We start from the raw sequence: 21,104 nt of genomic DNA, 5'->3' as shown, positions 1-21,104 counted from the left end.
TACGACAAAAGAGATGATTTCAGCTTTCATATTGTGAACTTTCCATTTCTAAGTAGCAACAGTCCAGCAGCACCTTCATACGAGGTATATATCTCCCAATTGATACAATATTCCCGTGCTTGCATTTCCTATCATGATTTTTTTGATAGAGGGTTGCTGCTCACAAGGAAACTATTAAACCAAGAGTTCCAAATTGTGAAGTTGAAATCATCCCTCCATAAAAGAGGGACGAATGATTCCAAAGGGACAGTCAAACTCATAAATCTAAAACAAACTGACAACGCCATGGCTAAAAATGAAAAAGACAAACAGAAAAACAATAGTACACATGACACAACATAGAAAACTAAAGAATAAACAACACGAACCCCACCAAAAACTAGGGGTGATCTCAGGTGCTCCGGAAGGGTAAGCAGATCCTGCTCCACATGTGGCACCCGTCGTGTTGCTTATGTGATTACAAATCCGGTAAATAGTCTAATTCGGTAGGTCACATAAGTTTTACGGACGCCATCACAAGTTGGATGACCGTTATGGTATAAACGTTTCATGAACGATATCCCCTTCCCATTCATGAATGTGACCTACTGAATTAGACTATTTACCGGATCTGTTATCACATAAGCAACACGACGGGTGCCACATGTGGAGCAGGATCTGCTTACCCTTCCGGAACACCTGAGATTAGCCCTTGTTTTGGAGGGGTTCGTATTGCTAAATCTTTAGTTTTCTATGTTTTGTTATGTGTACTATTGTTTGTCTGTTTGTCTTTTTCATTTTTAACCAATAATGGCATGTCGTTGTCAGTTTATTATCGATTTATGAGTTTGACTGTTCCTCTGGTATCTATCGTCCCTCTTTTATATAACATTTTGTGTTACAAAATTTGAAATTTCGTTTATGTATCTTCCTCGTGTGTAATTCTAGTCATTCGTCCGAGTTTTGCTATAATTTTGACCCTTTTCAATTGAAGCAACTCTATAGTGTAGGTTTGGACTTTATAACATATTTCGTCCTGGAGCATCACTGAAGATAGGTCAATTATCGGAATATGGTTCTATGTTCAGTAAAATAGGTACCGTAAACGTAATATCTATACATATAATTGCGATAGATTTATTCAAAATGACAAAAAGGCAATTAATTAAATGCATGTTGTGTTTTCCCTTTTTTAATATATCAATCTCACATTTTACACGTTCATATCACAAATCACCCCCAGTTTTTGATGGGGTTCGTGTTGCTTATTCTTTAGTTCTCTATGTTGTGTCTTGTGTAATCTTATTTGTCTGTTTGTCTTAATTTTTTTAGCCATGGCGTTGTCCGTTTATTTCCTATCTATGATTTTGACTGTCATTCTAGTATCTTTTACCCCTCTTTTTCATGTGTACAGGTTGATTATAATTCCATGCAATGCATATATTAAACATATTGTTTCACATCATGAAGTAGTACCTTTACTAAATAAGGCAAATATGATTCATGTTCTATGGTTTCGTCGTTATAATTTGAAATGACTGAGTTAACAGTAAACAAAATGTACTGGTGTTGATTTGTTTATTTGTGTATTATGCCTTTTTAAGCAGAAGAACAAAATTGCCATAGGTTGAAGATTTTACTTATCAAACACTCCAGACATAGTTAGCCGTAGAAATTGAATGAACTAATTTTGTGTGATTATTTAGGATTTTTGTATTTCGTGTAAAATATTTTGAGTGTTTTTCTATGTCATTGTGTGCGTTAAGAAAGGCGGAGAAGTAATTGAACAGGGCAATTAAGAGAAGCTGCAAACAGACTTACATGTGCTATTTGCATGTTTTTAAATTTTGATTGCCTCTTATATGAATTTGTTCTACGATTGATGAAAGTAAGCGAAATATCGAGTTGAACGATTCATATTTATAGTTCAGAAATAGATAACCTAAAGGTAGCTGTATTTGGCAAAACCATTTAGAAATTTGGGTCCGCAATTTTTTTTCAACTTTGTACGTTATTTGGCTTTTATTGGGTTTTATTTAAGCGTAGCTGATGAGTCTTGTGTGTTGACAAAAAAAAATAAAAAGCTTGAGTCAATGCTAGTGGAGAGTACACACACTTTAATTGTTCGAACTGCTAAGGATTTTATGCCTAAAAAATCGAATACCGTAACTGTAAAACAAAACTCTCTGAAATGCCTGTTCTCGATAATCTTCCACTTTGTCACTTATTTTACTAAATACTTTTTTTTTTGTAGATGAAACGCCCGCTTTAAGCTTGAAATCACCGATTAGTTTTTAACAACCTTTACAAAAAAAAAAGTTGTTCAATATACTAAAGATTTCTACGTCTAAGAATATGTTACCTTAGCTGTATTTGGCAAAAACTTTCCGAGTTATAGGTACTCAGTGCTCATTCTTCAATTTCGTAGTACATTTGTCTTTTTTTTGTTTATTCGGGCTTCACTGGTGAGTATTTTGTAGACCAAACGCATATCTTGTGTACATGATTAAGTCTGGTATTATTGAAGAGTTTTTTACACTTGAATAATTTGTTAAAAAGTTTGTTTTTTTTTTAATATAAAAGCATCACATGGTTGAAATTGTTGCGCTCTTATGAGACAAAATCATAGAATTCAGTGTCATTTCTAGAAACATGTGATTTTTTTTTTTAAATGTGCATATATTGTGTACAAAGCTTTGTACTGTTAGTTGCGCAAATAGAGACACTGAATTTTGTATTAAAAAGGTTGGATTACCCATTTTTCATAGTCAATAAAATACAACTCTTCACTAACAATTGTTATGACTGATAAGCATGCGCTTAATGTTTGATTGTTTTATGGACAACACATTATACCAAGATCATAAGGTTAAAAAAAATCGGAAAGACGATAGTGTAATAGTCTCTATGGTCGGGTTGTTGTCTCTTTGACACATTCCCCATTTCCATTCGCCATTATCTATCAATATATAATAAAATTAAAAATGAAAATGGAGAATGTGTCATAGAGACAACCCGACCATAGAACAGACAACAACAGAAGGTCACCAATAAGTCCATTTAATCAATATGACAGAACTATAGACAACTTTCATACAAGTGGGAAGTTAAGCTAGCTATACAACCGGGTTTAACATATCACACACTTACTCAGGGATTTGCTTTATCAATTTTTTTTTACATATAATGTTTGGGTATATATCTTTTGGGTTTGTTTTTATAAGTATGTGTTTGAAGAGTTATGGTATTTTAACCGGTTAACTTATTTTATTGTTTTATATAGCGTGCACTTACTAACTATTGATTTTCTCACAACCTAACCCTTTTATGACGCTTTTTACTACCCTTTTATTTTGAAAATGTTCTTGTTTGTCATTCTTGAGTAAAAGTACTTTATTTGTTCACTTACTACAACTTCAAAAAAAAAAAGTTTAACTTCTTTACTCGTTAAAACTCATACTGGAATCTAACCACGAGGACCTGTGTAAATGTGAGTGATGTGATGGGCGACAATACAATCCGATGAAAAATTAATGTTTCACAGGGTGATTAACAAGTTTGTACCCTTACAAAAAAATCGATGACTTGAAATGTTTTAGAGACGGAGCTAGCACAACTGCTCTGGCAGAATTTTTCAGACAGTAACTTTTCTTGGGAAATACAAATGTTGTTATATGTTGATTTTGCAGTTGTATGACAGGGATTTCAAACTGTGTCTGGTTTTTTTTTTTTATAACACTAGCTGGTATTGGAATGTAGAATACTGGTATAGCTATAAGTTGGTGGATTACTTTGTACATGCGCTTGACATCTCCCATAGTTCTTCTTTGTTTCAGGGTGTTCCAGTTGAAATTTTTAACCGTTGATTTTACACTGAATGGCTTCTCTTGGTTGTATGGTTTACAAATCTGACAGCATTACGCTGTACCTGTTCTATCTCTACAGTTGTGGGTTTCAAATAGGAGTTTTATACCACTTTTAGGCCAGAATAGAATTTTGTAGGATCTTTCTTTTAATTGCGAGGATATTATCTAAGGTTCTACTTAAAACATTAATATACTTGAAGCTTTTTGCAGATGTTGTCCATATGCAGAAGATGTCGCTGCAGTTTTAAAACCAACCATACTGTTTTTTATTTTTGCTCATTTTCGAGACAATGTATTTTTTATTTTGTGGTATTGTTATTTTGTTTTCTACTTATGAGTGTGAATATATTTTTTGGTAGCTTTCGTCTCTCTTTTATCGTATTGACAGCATTTAAAGGAAATAGAAAACGTAAATTTGATTATCTCTTATATGCTTAGTAACGAATATATCAAATTCTCTCTACTTTTTTAAGGTATTGCTGATAATATTTTCATACTTGATGTATATCGATGGTGAAAAGAAAGGAAACAAAGTGCATTCTAGAGCTTAGCATAAAAGTAGACTTCGGAGGAACATCAGTCCTCATGGAAAGAAGGGAATTGAAATTTGTTTGTGTGTGGTTGGCACTGTGATGATTTATCATTATTACTAAACAAAACATAAACATATGATTTTTACTCTCAAATATATAAGGTTGTCTTATTTGGAATTAATGTAAACAATATATTTATAATTTCCTTCTCTGGTAAATATTTGTGAATTTGTGATCTCTTTCTCTTTAATATGTATTTACAATACCATATATAACTGCAGCATTTCTTTTTAACCTAAACACATTCTTAAAAAAAAATCATTTTCAGAAAAAAATGTCGAAATGGTTTTTAATTTTTTTTAAATAAACCTTAAATTATGTGTATAAAGAAGCGAATATGGTCTTACATTCTACATTGTAGTAATACTACTAGTGTGTACGTATGTTTTGGCAGTCAAGCGTGCAATGATCTTTTTGATTGTTTGTCAACTATTTTAGTCGTCTTTTCACTAAATCTGTTGTAAAACTTGATACTTAAATGATGGAAAACACGATTTATCTATTAGCTAATATTGGCATTGAACTAAGTTTTAGTAACACTGTTAGTATTTTTAATTTGGTACTATGTGGGTTTTTTATGTTAATAATTATAATGTTTACTTCCAATCATGAGTCAATTTAAGAAGCAATTTTCGGTTGTTTTTTTGTGTTTTGTTTGTTTTTATTATTCGCAATGTTGGAGGATTATGAACTCACAAACAAGTTGATTAACCCAAATAGTTCCTTATTTATTTGTCTGAAGTCAGGAGTCTACAATATATAAAAGTCATCGTTGATTGCTCGTTCTTATAGTCTCGAGCCCAACAATAACATAATGATTGGCCAGAAACTCCTCAAACATACTCCTTAATTGGTGTGTATAGATTAAAGTGTTGTGGTTTATAATATGTTCTGTAATGACGTCTAACCTTAGATGATCAGTGACTGTTTTTTTCTTGTATCGATTTCTACACCTCCTTTGCTAAGAGAAGTAGGAATAAAGACTTTCCTTATTTATCTGTTCGTCCGTTCGTACCTACCGAAATTGGTCTATGTTCTTTAATACTTCAGTAAGCCAATACTAAATTACATTAAACTCATACACAGAGTTGATCTAAACCTAACACAGATCAGGTTCGAATGTTGCTAGTGTAATTTTTTTCTGTTCTCGAGTTATGTCTATTATCAAGGAAATCGTTGCTGAATTTGTCGTTTACTCACTTTAACTTTAGTTTGAAACTTTCTGACAATATTGCAAAATTCTTATTTCTGCAAAATGCACATACACCGTCACCGTTTTTAAATTATGTTTAAAAAAAATGACTCAACTAAACGTCATTGAACTTATACATTGATGTCATAACAACCAAACACAGATCAAGTTCAAATTGTGGCGTCATTTCTACCGTTCCCGAGTCATCCCATTGATAATAAATATTGAACAATGTTATCACTGCTACTAATCTCTGTTGACAACATTCAGAAATATTATTTTTTTCAAATTGTCACAAAACATCATCAGGTCTGAACAAGTACTTCGCCTCGCATATTTTAAGGCGGGGGTATTTGTGTCCCATGGACACATTTTCCTTTCTCTCATTTATATTTTAAAATTGCATTAATATATTTATTTTGTCAGCATAACAATCTGATTCTAGCATTGTTGGGGGTAATTTTCACGCTTATGTATATATTCATATTTAGGAGATGGATAACGCATCAATTGCCGAGTTAAAGCAGCGTGTAAAACGTTTTTCTTGTATATTAGGAAATAATAAAACAAACATGTTTTAACTATTAAATGTCTGAAAATTATAATCTTTTGATAACGAGAAAAGAAAACAGTTTTTTTGTATTGAGGAGATGGCATTCGAGGTAAAGCAATGCACAATTTGTTATCTTTTTGATGCCTTCAAAAAACAATTTCATACAACATTATTTGTTACTTGTTTTATTATTCCATTAAACAAATGGGTGTCATGCAACATTATTTATGTTTTAACCTGTAACTACGTGTATTTCATGCAGCCATGACGTACATATAGGAAGATCTGTTATGAAACCAAGTCACAATTTATAAAAGTAAACCAGTATAAGCCACGGTAGGCTTTCAACAAGGAGCATTGAGTCACACCGAACAGCAAGCTATAAAGGGCCCAAAAATTTACTGATGTAAAACCACCAAAACGGGAAAACAAACGGTCTAATCTATATAAAAATACGAGAAACGAGAAATACTGATGAATCACATAAAAAAACAACAACTACTGAATACAGATTTCGGAATTAGGACAGGTGCAAACAATTGCACCGGGATTAAACGTTTTAATCATATTAATGGTATCAAACCTTCTCCCTTATCTGAATCAATAGTGTAACATCACAACAAAGAAAGACACATAATAAAATATCAATTGGAATGGCTAAACTCAACTAAAAGACGAAGTAACACAAATGAACATACACTGAACAAATAAAGTTGATCCATAAAACAATGTAAATACAAAGTTGATAAAATAAAAGGATGAATAATGAAAGTAAAAGCATTATACCGTTGTAAAATGCTAAACAATTTCAGAAAGACACCAACTTTGAAGAAAATTACATCATTTGTAATATCAAAATTACACACAGGTAAACTAAAAAAAAATTTTTTCAGTATACGTCTTCTCATGTCTATAATAATTTCTGTTGTTGGACAGATCGATTCGACTTACAAAATTTTAGTATCATCATCAAAGTAGATAGAATATTTATTATCAGGTCTCACTGGTAATTTTCGATATCAAAAGTTGTCGAATAACATCCATTTTTGTGTGTGCTTTTCTGGATTAACTTTTATCAGAACTGCTAGAAAAAAACACAGTAAGTTGACTTATTACGATGCTTTAAGACCAAAACAATAGATATCAAAGGTACAAGGTTTATTATCTGATACGTCCGACGTGTGCTTAGTCTATATAAGAATCATCAGTGACGCTTAGATCAAAATAGTTAGAAAGTCAAATATGTTCAAAGTTCAAAAGCATTGAGGACCTAAAATTCCAAAACAAATGTGCCAAATACGGCTACGGTAATCTATGCATGGGATAGCCATACGTCCGTTGCAACTGATTTGATATGGTGTGTTTATGTTGTGCTGTAAGATCACTGTTTCAGGTTAAATTGCAGCGGAACTTTAAGACTCACATACATGTAAACTCAACTACATTTTGTTGTGCTTGTCCCAAAGTAAGGGTCCTGTATTGCAGTGTATTTAGTAGCATTACACCAACTTCACCGGCATATGGTATATGCATGATTTGCAGACTCATTCGGTATTCAAGAGCTTGCAGCTGCTACACACCTTTTGTAAAACGTCACCAGTGTCTTAGCAGAAAGTTGATGAACCAGGGATATGTCAAACAACGTTTATAAGTCTCAGCCTTTTTCTAAAAAGTTCATTGGATACAATGACCTTGTTGATAAATATTCCGTATCAACTTTACAAATAATAGATGATGGTCTTGGAGTATAGATTCTAGGTACTAACGCTTTGTACCATCTTTTAACCCTTTTACTGCCAGCGGGCCGATCTTGGCCGATTGACGTTACCTTTAACTGCCAATGGGCCGATCTGGCCGATTGACGTTGTCTTTAACTGCCAAAGGGCCGATTGGGCCGATTTAGTTGTTCTTCAACTGCCAATGGGCCGATATGGCCGATGGTTAAGGTTAATAAAATAAATATTGATTTTAGCAATAAAAGCATAATTGAATGATGTTCTGTCAATGCCATTTGATTCTCGTTTCATTTTTTCATTTTTCATGACGTCATTTAGCCATTTTTATGACGTTACAATGATGTCATGGATATTTAGCTATCATATCTGAATTTTGCTGTTCGTTAATCAATCCGTTGGTGTTTTTTTGGTGTTTTTTTTTATGTTTCACACTTTGTCATTTCGGATTCTTACTGTACGATATGGGTTTTGCTCGTCACTGTTGAAGGTCTTGAAGGCAATTACGATTTCATTCATCACGTCAAATGGTCTCAAAGAAGATGTTTGGTAATTGCTACATTGGGGTAATTTCTAGCTGAATAATAGGCAATGTTGACTGATGTACCCTAATTTTTTGACATTTTTACCTTCTATGTCTCTTTGTTTTGCTCACACATTGGTATTAATATAACTGAATTCTATGCGTCTGTCATAAAAGTGAGAGGTTTAGCTAGATCTTAAACCAGGTCTTATCCTTCATTTTTTACGTAAGAAAATACCTGTACCGAGTCAGGAATATATCCGTTGTTATCCATTCATTTGTTGTTTTTGAACTTTTTATTATGCCTTTTGATTAGGGATTGTCCGTTTATAATTTCCCTCGGAATTTACTTATTTCACTATCAATTTACTACTAATACTATATCTCGTTAATTTTAAAGATGAAGTTTACCTAAGAATTTAAAGTATAGTTTTTTCTTCCACATTCAAAGTTCTGATAAAAAGACTTGTACGAATTTGGCTATTTTTACGGGACGCTTTAATCAGCTTCTCAATGCTTGTATTAGGTATTAGATTAATAGATATTTAAACCTCAAGATTCACTGACGAGACACTCAAAATCGGCGAAATGCGCATCTGTTGCAAAAATAATTGGTACCGTTAACATTATTTTAAAAATTTAACTTATCAACCAGAAATTGAAGTAGTTTATGTTTTGAAACATGCTGGTGGCTCAGATTAACTACTGAGCTAACGATAACCTATGGTACTAAGACGCATCAGTATTCCCTTGTTGTAAAAACAATTACATATTTTGTTAATTTAGTCTGCCAGAATAGCTTTTCTTTATATTGTGGCAAGATATAACAAACTATAAACCAAATACATCAAATAACCTAAAGTCGGTGCATGCTTATAGTTTCCTTGTGAAAATGGCGAGATGGTGTACCCTTTCCCATAAAAAGATTAAAAAAAAACTACATTTTATTTTTTTAGAAATGGTTAATAACTTAACCTTGTGGCGATGCCATTATGAGCCGATCATGTCTCTAGTTCGTTTAGGAAACACCTTTGAGTGCATGCGCATCCAATGTCACCAATGGTGTACAAACTTGTTGATAAAATCACTGTGGTTATACAATTTGCATTTAGTCAAATACGATCTGTTCAGACAGTTTAGTTGCTGTAATTTACCTGTTTAAAGGGAAATCACATTATTTATACTACTAATAATAATTCATTGAAATTTTGCATGCAGACAGATCATACTTATTACAACATTTTAGGCGGGAAAAAAATTGGGGTCACCAATGTTGTTTTCGAGATATGACGTCATCAAAAAGTAAAGAATCGCGTTATACCGAAATATAGAAATAGCGCTTTAAGTTGCTAATTGAAGGCGAAATTATTGAAAAACGATCTTTAACTGGTAAAACTAAAACATTTAATTGTAACTTTTACCTTATACATGTACACATTTATTTTTCTCAGTTTCCTTATTTTTGCAAGGCCTTTGAACATTTCCCGCCATTTTTAATTTCTATTTATTATAGATTTTTCTTGAAATAAAAAAAATCTACTAATGTTTTTTCCTTCAAACTTCTGCATAAGTTGCAGCTTCAGGGGAGATTTTAGAAGCATAAATAAAAAAGGGGGGTCACCGATGTTTTAAATCCGCTAAAACGGAAATAATCTTATTATCGATTTTTGGCGGGTACTATAACTAACGCTCAGAGAACGACGTTACTAACATAGGAGCATTTCTTGCAATGCTTGGAACTATTGGGTTGACTTAAACCTTTTCACTTCAAAATATAATAACATTTTTTCAAGGTATTTCGATTATTAATTGATATTTTTATCAATCTATAGAAACGTTTTAACATTACATACAGTAACAGTTTATTATAAAATAATTACATTAGATGTATGTTTCATTATGATATTTTATTCTGATTGGCTAACTGCACATCACGTGGTATTCCGTAAGCAGTTGCATTGCTCAATACAACTTTTCACTCATGATAACACGTGCTCCAACAATAAAGTGCACAGGTGAATTAAATAATAAAATATATAAAATTCGTGATTTCATGATCATAGCTAAAAAATGTAATTATAAGTATTGAATGCTTCTTTTTGTAACTTTATAGGGTTGTATAAGAGTTGACCGTGCGTACATTTTAGAATTCTTCCGCGCTTCATACAAAATGTACTTCGGTCAACGCTTTTACACCCCAATAAATTTACAAAAAGAAGCATTCAATTCTTTAGTAATTGTCCAAGTTAAAGTCATCTGAATTTTTTAATTGCATTTGTTGTATAGGGAAAACGTATATCTGCCGCATGCCGTATTAAACATAATTTACGGATCCGGATTTACAGATTTAGAATCTTCAACTCGGAATACTGAGGGTATCCGGGCTGAAAAGTAACACGTTCCATTTAGACTACAAACAGAATAAATTCACTAACTTGTCCATTCACACCGAGAAGATAAAACCTAAAATGCCGTATTAAAAAGCCACAAACTCGGCACTTTTAAAAAAGCTCTTAACGACACCATTTTCGGAAGAAATTTTAAAATTGGTTAACATTCCCGTAATTACATAACGCTCAATAATCGCACCAACGTAAGTTCGACTTTCAGTGAAATTTTGACTTAAAGTTCGAGTTTTATTTTGATTTCGAACATTTATTCCAGTAAAAGTTCTAGTCAAAGCTCGAGTTACACTTAGAAACTTTCGAGTTATACTGTTAGATAGAGTAAAAATTCTGGTAAGAGTTAAAATTTTGAGATCCAATGAAATTAAGAGTAAGATTGCAGTTTCTATTTTCTGTGGGTGCACCTCTTTTTCTTTAAATGAATATTCTTTTATTACTTTTATCTTTTATTACGGTATAATTACATTAGATGTATGCTTCATTATAATACTTTATTCTGATTGGCAAACAGCACATCACGTGTTATTCCGTAAGCAATTGTATCACTCAATAAAACTTTTCATTCATGATAACACGTGGTCCCACAATAAAGTGCACAGGTGAATTAAATAAAAACAATATAAAATTCGTTTTTTCTTGATCATAGCTAAACAATGTAATTATAAGTATTGAATGCTTCTTTTTGTAACTTCATAGGGTTTTAAAAGCGTTGACCGTGCGCACATTTTTAGAATGAAGCGCTTCCGCGCTTCATACAAAATGTACTTCGGTCAACGCTTTTACACCCCAATGATTTTACAAAAAGAAGCATTCAATTCTTAAATATGTACTTTTTTTGCCAATACTTATTAATGATAGTTAATTTGAAAATAACTGATTGAATCTGTGTGCCAATTTAAGCACTCTCTGCTATATCATGTTGGCCATTTTTTTTCTCAAAAGAACCAAAGAATCAAGAGCTAATCAGCTACCTTTGTATTAAAAAAAACTGGTTGACCTTTTCAGTCATGGTCGGAATCCGACAATCTCACTGTATCACTGTCTACAGCCAAGTGATCACATTGAGTGCTCTGAACACGAACCTACATCTGAACTATTATTACTTGTTTTTGGTTTTTTTTTTCCATTGTTTTTTTTTTATTTTTGCAAAACTTTCAGTGGCAAATATTACATAAACATCAGCACAAAACATTTGTCTATATGAGTGGAATATTCTTTCACCAGACGGACCATTAATGTGTTGGTTACTATTTAGCAGTACTCTTAAGACATGTAACTCTACATAAATACATGTGTGTGTGTGTTAAATATCTCTATTGATGTAGACTTTTAAAGCCAAATGTATAGTACGTGTTAAATTTGTATATGCTCGTTTACGGGACGTATTATGTTATATCGTTGCCCGTCTGTCCGTCCGTCGTCATCATGTCGAACGCTTTAACCAATTGACATAAAACTTTGGTGAATTGTTTGTATATATTGACGTGAGCTCCCTTTCGTTTTTTATGAATTTTAGATTTTATGTTTTCGAGTTATAGAGTTTTATTCATTATGAAAGGGGGATTTTTCCGTTTTCGGACAACAACTAAATATTACTTTCCGCAGTTCTCATGAAACTTTGGGGATTTGTTCATATCTGTTGATGTAAGCTCCCTTTAGAATTTTATAGATTTTTGATTTTACGTTTCCGAGATATGGGGTTTTATTCATTAAAAAAGGGGGGATTTTCAAGTTTTTGTACGTTAACTCTAAATTGCTTTCACAAACTATCATACAACTTTGATGAATTAGTTATATCTGTTGATGTAAATTCCGTTTTGATTTTCATAAATTTCTAATATGACATTGAGAAGTAATGAATCTCTCTGAAATTGTACCACAAGGTTCATATCACAAATGAAAGGCTTAAAATTGAGTTTGGGGTACACGTAATTGTTCCAAACGTTCAGGAATTAGGGGCCAAAAACAAGCATTTTACTAGTTTTACTATTTGACAATAACTTGTGTTTAAGTGTATGGATTTATCTAAAAATGCACTACAAGGTTCCATACCACAAAGGGAAGGCTGGGATTGAGTTTTGGGGTAAATACTCTAAGAGGGGTGGAAAGGGGGGGGTGTCATATTTTGCACAATAGTTTTTTAAGACCTTCGACCACATATATTTTGTGTCAGAAACCTATATTATGTCACAAGTTTGATGATCACAATCAAAACTTAGACAGTATCAAGCTTAAATATTGTTTCCAAACGTGCCCCAACTGTTCATGGTTCAACACCTGCGACCGTATCAGGCTGCTCTCAGCGAAGCATTTTATTGTTGTTGTTGTAGTTAATCAATAGTACCAAAATATAAAACTAGGCATAGTGTTTGATATTCCCAGATTATTTGACGTATATAGCGGCCTTATTTTCAACTTCCTGGTCCTACAGTGCGTTAACGACAGATTGAAGAAATACAACAAAATATGATTTATTTTTGTGCCAAAATTATGTTAGCCTGAACAAGCTTTTAGCATTAAAGAAAGATTGAGCAACATGTACAATATAATATGGTGCTAGATTTTCTTTGAGTTCGACAGCCAGCAACCGATGTAAAGTTTTGGATGATTTTCAACTAGCATTATTTTATTAACGTTTAATATTTCAATAGACATGATGACTAGATACGAATCACTCATTTCCATGCTCCCCCTCCCCCCCCAAAAAAACTACAAAAAAGTAAGAGGCGTAAGATGTCAAAGGAACATTTGAGAAAGATGGATGACACTTTGATTATTTCGGTCGCCACATGTGAAGTAAATAACGATTTCAAATAGCACTTCAAACATAATTTACGTCCAGTGGCAAGTTTAATGCATATTCAGAACTAGAACATATTAATTTTGACCCTGCTTTGTATTAACCCGACAGGCTGAGCCGGATAAATGTAAATATGAAATGAGATTTTTTATGAATTATTTATACATGTAGTATAGAAGACTATAGTTATGACGTTTCCTGCATGTGATATGAAAAAAATGAAAGTCGAAACTCATTGTTCTTATTTTCAACACTCTGATGAACAGAAAACTACAGATTCTGGAAGCTGTACGCTAACATACTGTTACTCTTGATCTATTATTACATCAGTACGTCTGGATTGATTGAAAGCAAAACGTTTGAAAAGTAATGAATAACGTTTTTAGTATTTCATTTTTCATATGATGTTTAAATCAAATTAACCGATGGTCAGAGGTTTAGCTAGCTAAAAGACGAGGTTTAATACCATTTTCTACATAAGATAATGAATGTGCTACTCAAATTTTCAGGATCTGATAATTCTTGTAATAAGACAAAAAATCATGTGTGGGAAATAAAATTCAAATCACGACATCCAAATAAGGCTTGTTGATAGTATCCATTTCAAGTATATTTCAAAAGAATTTTAGAGAATGTTATCATGTGTTGCAAAATTTAACTGTATATGCAGACTGCTGATATTTATAACTAAATGAATATATGTGTTATTTAGTATTCGTGCAGAGCTACAAGAGAATATATACAAAAGCGCAAAGAATTTCGGGAAAATATTACTTCCTTACATATTATTATTCCACATTTATATGGATTCACTAAGCATGCGATAATTTTGTAAGCAGGCTGACATTTTAAAATCTGTTTACATGTTTAACATTCTATGCAAATAACACACTTAATTAATAAATTCGTGCTGAACTGATTATAGATGACCTATAAATAAAGACAACAGTAGTATACCGCTGTACAAAACTCATAAATCCATGGACAAAAAACAAAATCGGGGTAACAAACTGAGGGAAACGCATTAAATATAAGAGGAGAACAACGACACAACATTAAAATGTAACACACACAGAAACGGACTAAGCATTAGACAAAATCCTATGAGAATAACAAATATAACATCAAAACCAAATACTTTAATTTTGGATAGATAAGTACCGTGACACGTCTTATAGTAATGTGAATTCACACTCAAAAATAAGAGAAAACAAACGACACAACGGAAACACAACGTTAAAATGTAACACACACAGAAACGAACTATTATAATATAACAATGGCCATATTCCTGACTTGGTACATGACATTTTTAAAGGAAAAAATGGTGGGTTGAACCTGGTTTTGTGGCATGCCAAATAGGTTGGTCCCCTCCGTAAAACATTCAGTATGCCTTCGGAATATACAAATATTAACAAGAATTTCAATAACGGCCGGGAAACAGCCTACATGCCAAACCTCCCTCTTTTATGGCCATGTGAAATATAACATTAAAATGACAACACAACATTACAGGACTACAATATAAATTAATAGGATAACATAATTGACAAAGAAAAACACGAATAATAGCTAACAAAAGGCAACAAGTTTAAAATTACAATACGCCAGAAGTGCATTTTTTCCACACAAAACTTACTTATGACGCCCAGATACAAAATTTTGAAAGCCGAAACGAGTACAAAGTTGAACAGCATCGAGGACCAAAAGTTCAAAAAACTGTTGTGCCAAAAACGGCCAGGATTTTCTGTTAGGTACCAGAACATCCCTATTATTTAGGATAATTTATACTTTTGCAAACAGTAAATTTTATAAAATGACTATACAAAAGATATATATGATAAAACTGAAGTATTAACTAATTACAGAAAACGACCGAAATACACTACATAACCCGACGAAATGCAGCACATCCGAATAAGTTTAAACCTCAACGCCAAGTGACGTCATATTTAAAATTATAAAAAATGAAAAACATATTACGTTACATTTGAATTTGTAAAACAGATCATAAAAAAATGAAAAATGACGTGACATTTGAATGAATAAGATAGAATAAATAAATTTAGTGTTTTTACTGTCTTCTGATTGGTTAAAATTATTAGTTTTATTTTCAATGTTGTCAATTTTGATGGCGACACGCCCACTCTGACGTTTAGTCTTCATACGCCAACATGTGTGTACGTTGTTATTGTTAATATAAATAATATAAAAAGTTCTTTGAGCCTTATTTTTGATAGAAATTTATTTATAATGAATGGCAATAATTTATTTTGATTTTATTGAACCATAAAACTAATTTTTGACTTTTCACATTTTACATAATCTGCTTCGCGGATTTTTCAATGTGAAGAGTCAAAAATTAGTTTTATGGTTCAATAAAATCAAAATAAATAATAGCCATTCATTAAATAAGGATTGATTTAAGATTATATTTGAACTAAATACTGATATTGCATTTAACAACAATGCTTAAGACTTTAATATAATGGGCTCATACAAATATTAGCTTCATTCATTAAACATGTTATGTTATATGAATGACTTGGCAGGTATTTATATGAAGTATTTTAAAAATTGTACACAACGTATGGAAGACAAGAACGCTTGTACTAATTCAAAAAATAGGTTACATACTTTCATCATGGTTTTTAATAGTATTTCTGAAAATGAGGTCGAAATCTGTATAAGTGGCGGATCAAGAATTGTTCATAAAGGGGGGCGCTGACTGACCTAGAAGGGGGGGGGGGGCTCCAGTCATGCTCCAGTGATTCCCTTTATAATAAGATCCGCCTTTGTGTATTTAACATGGTGTAATCACGTATATCACACAAAATCGGATTAAATATTTTAAAAAATATCAGTTGTGATATTCATATTAAATACATAAAAAGCTTGCTGTTGGCTTTTTGTTTGAATCCTTATCGTTAATTTATATCAATCGGTAATATATTGAAGGCCGTAGCTACCCTTGAGGCAGGTGAGGCAATTGCCTCACTAAAATTTCGACACTGATTATTTTTTTTATACATATATATAAATATAATAGTCCGATTTGTTGTTCTGTCTCAACCTTAATTTCTATAACTTGTCATCATTCCTTTTACACTATTCTTCCTGGATATAACTCAGCATCTCAACGGGCGATGTTTCTCGATTACATTAACCTAGTAACGATAATTATCTTGGATCTTTAGTTAAAAACAGGCTCTTGCAGAAAAAGGAAAAGCGACACTGAAGGTAAAGAAGGAATAATTCTAGTAAACTATTTTTTTAACAGAGTCTGAGTATTGCATATAACTTCATTAGAACAATAAAAAAAAACGATAAGTAGACTGACAAATAAAGTACTGGTCTTCGGAAGGGGGCAGTCCTGTCTACGTATTCATTTCTCCGTTTCACCAACTTTTGACAAATCAAGTACTGGGCATCGCAAGGGAGCAGTCCTGTCTGCGTATTCATTTCACGAACTTCAAACTTTCTCTTTACAGATAAATGAAATATAAATAATATGAAACATGAATGCATGGATTAGTTTTTATCCATGTTTCTTTAACCTTAAAAATTGAAAGCATATCCCATATTCCAATTTGATATTATTGAGGAATGGTTGAACCTTTAACACAGGATTTTGTCTTTACTTATTTGGGACTACATAATTTCGTTATTTATATTCGGGGTTTAGGAATCGGACACTCCAAAACCCTAACCCCTAATTTTATAGATTCTGGAACTAAAATACCACCAACTATTTCCAGAAATAATTTGAAATTACGGAACTACATGTACAAACGTCAAAAACTCCATTCCAATTCCCCTGTACCCATATATCCTTACTCTATAGATAGAATCATATACATGTATCTTATCTCATTCTATCCCTAGTTTGTCTACTCTTTGTCAGCATAAAAGCGAGTTTAATATTTTGTAACTGCGACTGTATGATGGTGCTTACAGGAAAGCTTAATTCCCTTTTGCAAACAAAACTGCTACTACCGATACTGCTACCGAATTGCTGATAGAGAAGGAATTGGAAGAAGACATTGATCATTGTGTTGATGATGATGTGCTACCTTTAGAAACACAGACTGGCCTGAAACAACTGAAAACTTGGAAAAGAGCATGCATGAGTGGCGCGAGATTGTGCGGTCTTGCCATGCGATAAGGATATCAGCAGACCAAATTATGATTCTGAAACGATTTGACTGAACCGGCCATAGAAAAATTTGGAAAACTCTGCTGAATCGATGTTTGTTCTATGTTCTGGCAGCAGACTCAAATCAGTGATATTTGGATGATTCTCTTACATATAAATTAAAATAAAATTGTTAAAAATTTGGTGTTAGTAAAAGTCTTAAAAAATGAAAAATTTATATAAAAAGTGTCCGGCATATTCAAAACATTATCAAACTGTCTAAAAATGCCTAGAATGCAGGATTTTGCACCATTCATTTCATACCCCTCAAAAAAAAATTTCGTCTCAACTCGCTTGGCTTAATTATTTTGCCTCACTAAAATAAGATGCCTAGCTACGGCCTTAATAAATGTCGACTTTTACGTCAGAAATATCAAAATATTTAATTTGCATGAGGTTGAATTTATCAAATTAACAAAACAAGTTAATTTCTTGCACAATGTTGTAAAGGTTCACATTGTCACTGGATAAACAAAATCTCATCAAATTCATAGATTTAAACATAAGTACCCAATTAAGCCCCAATTACACTAGACCAAGATCGCACTACATTCACCGCGATCTTAAATAAATTCAGATCGTGGTGAGGTCGCGGTATGAGCGGCATGAAAATGTAAATTTTCGTTGCTTTGACAATGCTACTGCGTCCTCATTCACTTCTACAACGTTCCACTACGATTATACCACGTTTTCACCACGCTTATTCTGCGACCTCTCTACGCTTATCAAGATCTTTCTACGCTCATCACGTTCTCACTACTACCATAACACGAGTTATCCGATTGCAACACGATCTCACCACGCTTTTACCGCGATTATAGCACGTTCTTACCATGATTATACTACGTTCATACCGCGATCTTACTTCCTTATCAGTTATAACGTCACACATCGTGTTCCATATCAATACAATTCTATTCCTTTCTTTTTCTGATTAATACATAGATTTCTCGGAAACAATACAGTCATGCCACCAAAATTTTCAAGAACGGGTGGGCGTGGTGGTAGGGGTTTATGTAGAGGCAGAGGGAGCTCTGATAGTAACGAATACTGATCAAGCAGAGATTTTGGACCGACCAATCCAACCCAAATTACAACCTTTTGCTGGTCCATAAAGCTTAAATGACGATATTTTAGTGAACGGTAGCAGAGATGACACTGATGTGTCAATAGATATAAGAGTTGTGGTATGAGTGCCAATAAGACAACTCTCCATCCAAGTATCAATTTATAAAAGTAAAACATTATAGGTCAAGGTATGGCCTTCAACACGGAGCCTGGGCACACACCGAACAGCAAGTGATAAAAAAAATAACTAGTGTAAAACCATTCAAACCGGAAAACCAACGGTCTTATCTATATAAACGGGAAGCATGGTTGATAAGTTAGAGAAAATGGACAAGAAGTACATACAGACAAACAAAACCTGGAGATATATAATATATTTTATGTGAAAATGACAATGAAAATAATGGTGTAAACGTGGTAAAGTCGTAGTAGAAGCGTATTTGAGTCGCGGTGATAACGTGATGGTCGTAGTGAGGTCGTAATAACGTCGATGTGAGATCGTAGTGCAGACTCTTTGAATAGAATCACGCTTTCGCTACGCTTTCGCTACGCTCTAGCTACGATGGTACAGTGATCTTTGTGATCTAACTTCGACCTTAGTGCGCTCTCACTACGCTTCTGCTACTACCTGACTTCACCACGACCGCACAACGAATGTTTTGAACACGTTCAAAGTTTGATCGCACTTCGATCGTCAAAATTTGCTTTTTCTCACAGATCGTAGTGCGATCGTGGCCTAGTGGGACTGCGGTATTATATTTCTATTAGATAGTTTACAAAAACTGCAAAAAAGGGCAGTAAGAATGATTTTAGACGAACATGATTACACCAAACCTTCAAGAGAGTTATTTCACGAATGTGACATTGTGCCAATCACACAAAGGTACTTTATCACAAGTCAATACTAATGTATAAGGCAAAACATAGTTTAGCTCCAGAATGTATGTCCAGTCTTATTTTATCAGCTTCTGCAAACCAAAAATATAATACGAGATTTTCATCTGCAGATAATTTTTATAATTCCAAAACCAAATACAGAGATGTATAAGTCTAGTTTCTCGTACACTGGACCAAACGTGTGGAATGCTCTTCCTAATTCAATCAAAAAATCAAATACAGTATCAGAATTTAAACATAAATTTAAATCTATGTCCTTTTAACATTACCATCATATTTGTACTGTAATGCTATATCATAATTGTTTCTTGTATTTCAATTTGTATATTATCTTTATTCATCACTATTATTGATGCATTGATTATTTTTAATGTAATTATTATTGTATTAAGAAAGCCTTATTGAAAATTGGTGTAATCCAAATGAGTAACTCTCTCTAAATAAAGATATTATTATTAATATTATTATTATTATTATCTCACAGCGATATTATTACGACCTCACTACGACCATCACGTTCTCACTACGACCCAATTACGCTTCCACTAAGACTATGCCACGTTTCCATCATGCTGTTTGAGATTATAGTATGATTCTAGCACGCTCATGCCGTCCTGATCACGCTCTTCTTACGACCTGACTACGTTGGTACTACGACCATCATGCTCTTTCTCATTGTCACATAAAATATGCCGTATAGCGCTTTATTTTTGCGAGGTGTTAACTTTCGCTTATATTCGCGGATAGAACAAAATCGCCAAAAATAAGTTCCGCCAATTTAAAAGAGCACATGCTGAGGTATTGATAACATTTTTAATCCGTCAAAATAATAACCGCCAATATATTTCGTATATCTTAATCAATGAAAATCGCGAAATTTTAGACCCGCGAAAATAACGCGCTATACGGTATAAAAGCTCTCCAGATATTTTTTGTCTGTACAATGTATGTAATTTGGACCTCTTGTCCTTTTTCTCCAACGGCTCGACCATGCTTGACACAGCTGTGTCAACCCTGCTATCGTTCATTCACACATCGTCTTTTGAGCTTAATAGTACAGCATTAGGTTGGGATTCAAATTGGATCGGTCGGTCCGACATCGCTGCTGGATTAGGATTCGTTACTATCAAATATCCTCTGCCTCTTCATTTACCCCTTCCACCACTCCTAAATGTTCTTGTATATTTTGGTAGCATTCCATGTTGTTTCCGAGAAATCTACGTATTAATCAGAAATAGAAGCAATTGATTCGTATTAATATCGAACGATGTTGACGTTATTGCTGAGAACGTAGTAAGAT

This window comes from Mytilus edulis, chromosome 5, assembly GCF_963676685.1.
Source record: "Mytilus edulis chromosome 5, xbMytEdul2.2, whole genome shotgun sequence".
Lineage (NCBI taxonomy): Eukaryota > Metazoa > Mollusca > Bivalvia > Mytilida > Mytilidae > Mytilus > Mytilus edulis.
Note: the sequence above shows the minus strand (reverse complement) of the source record.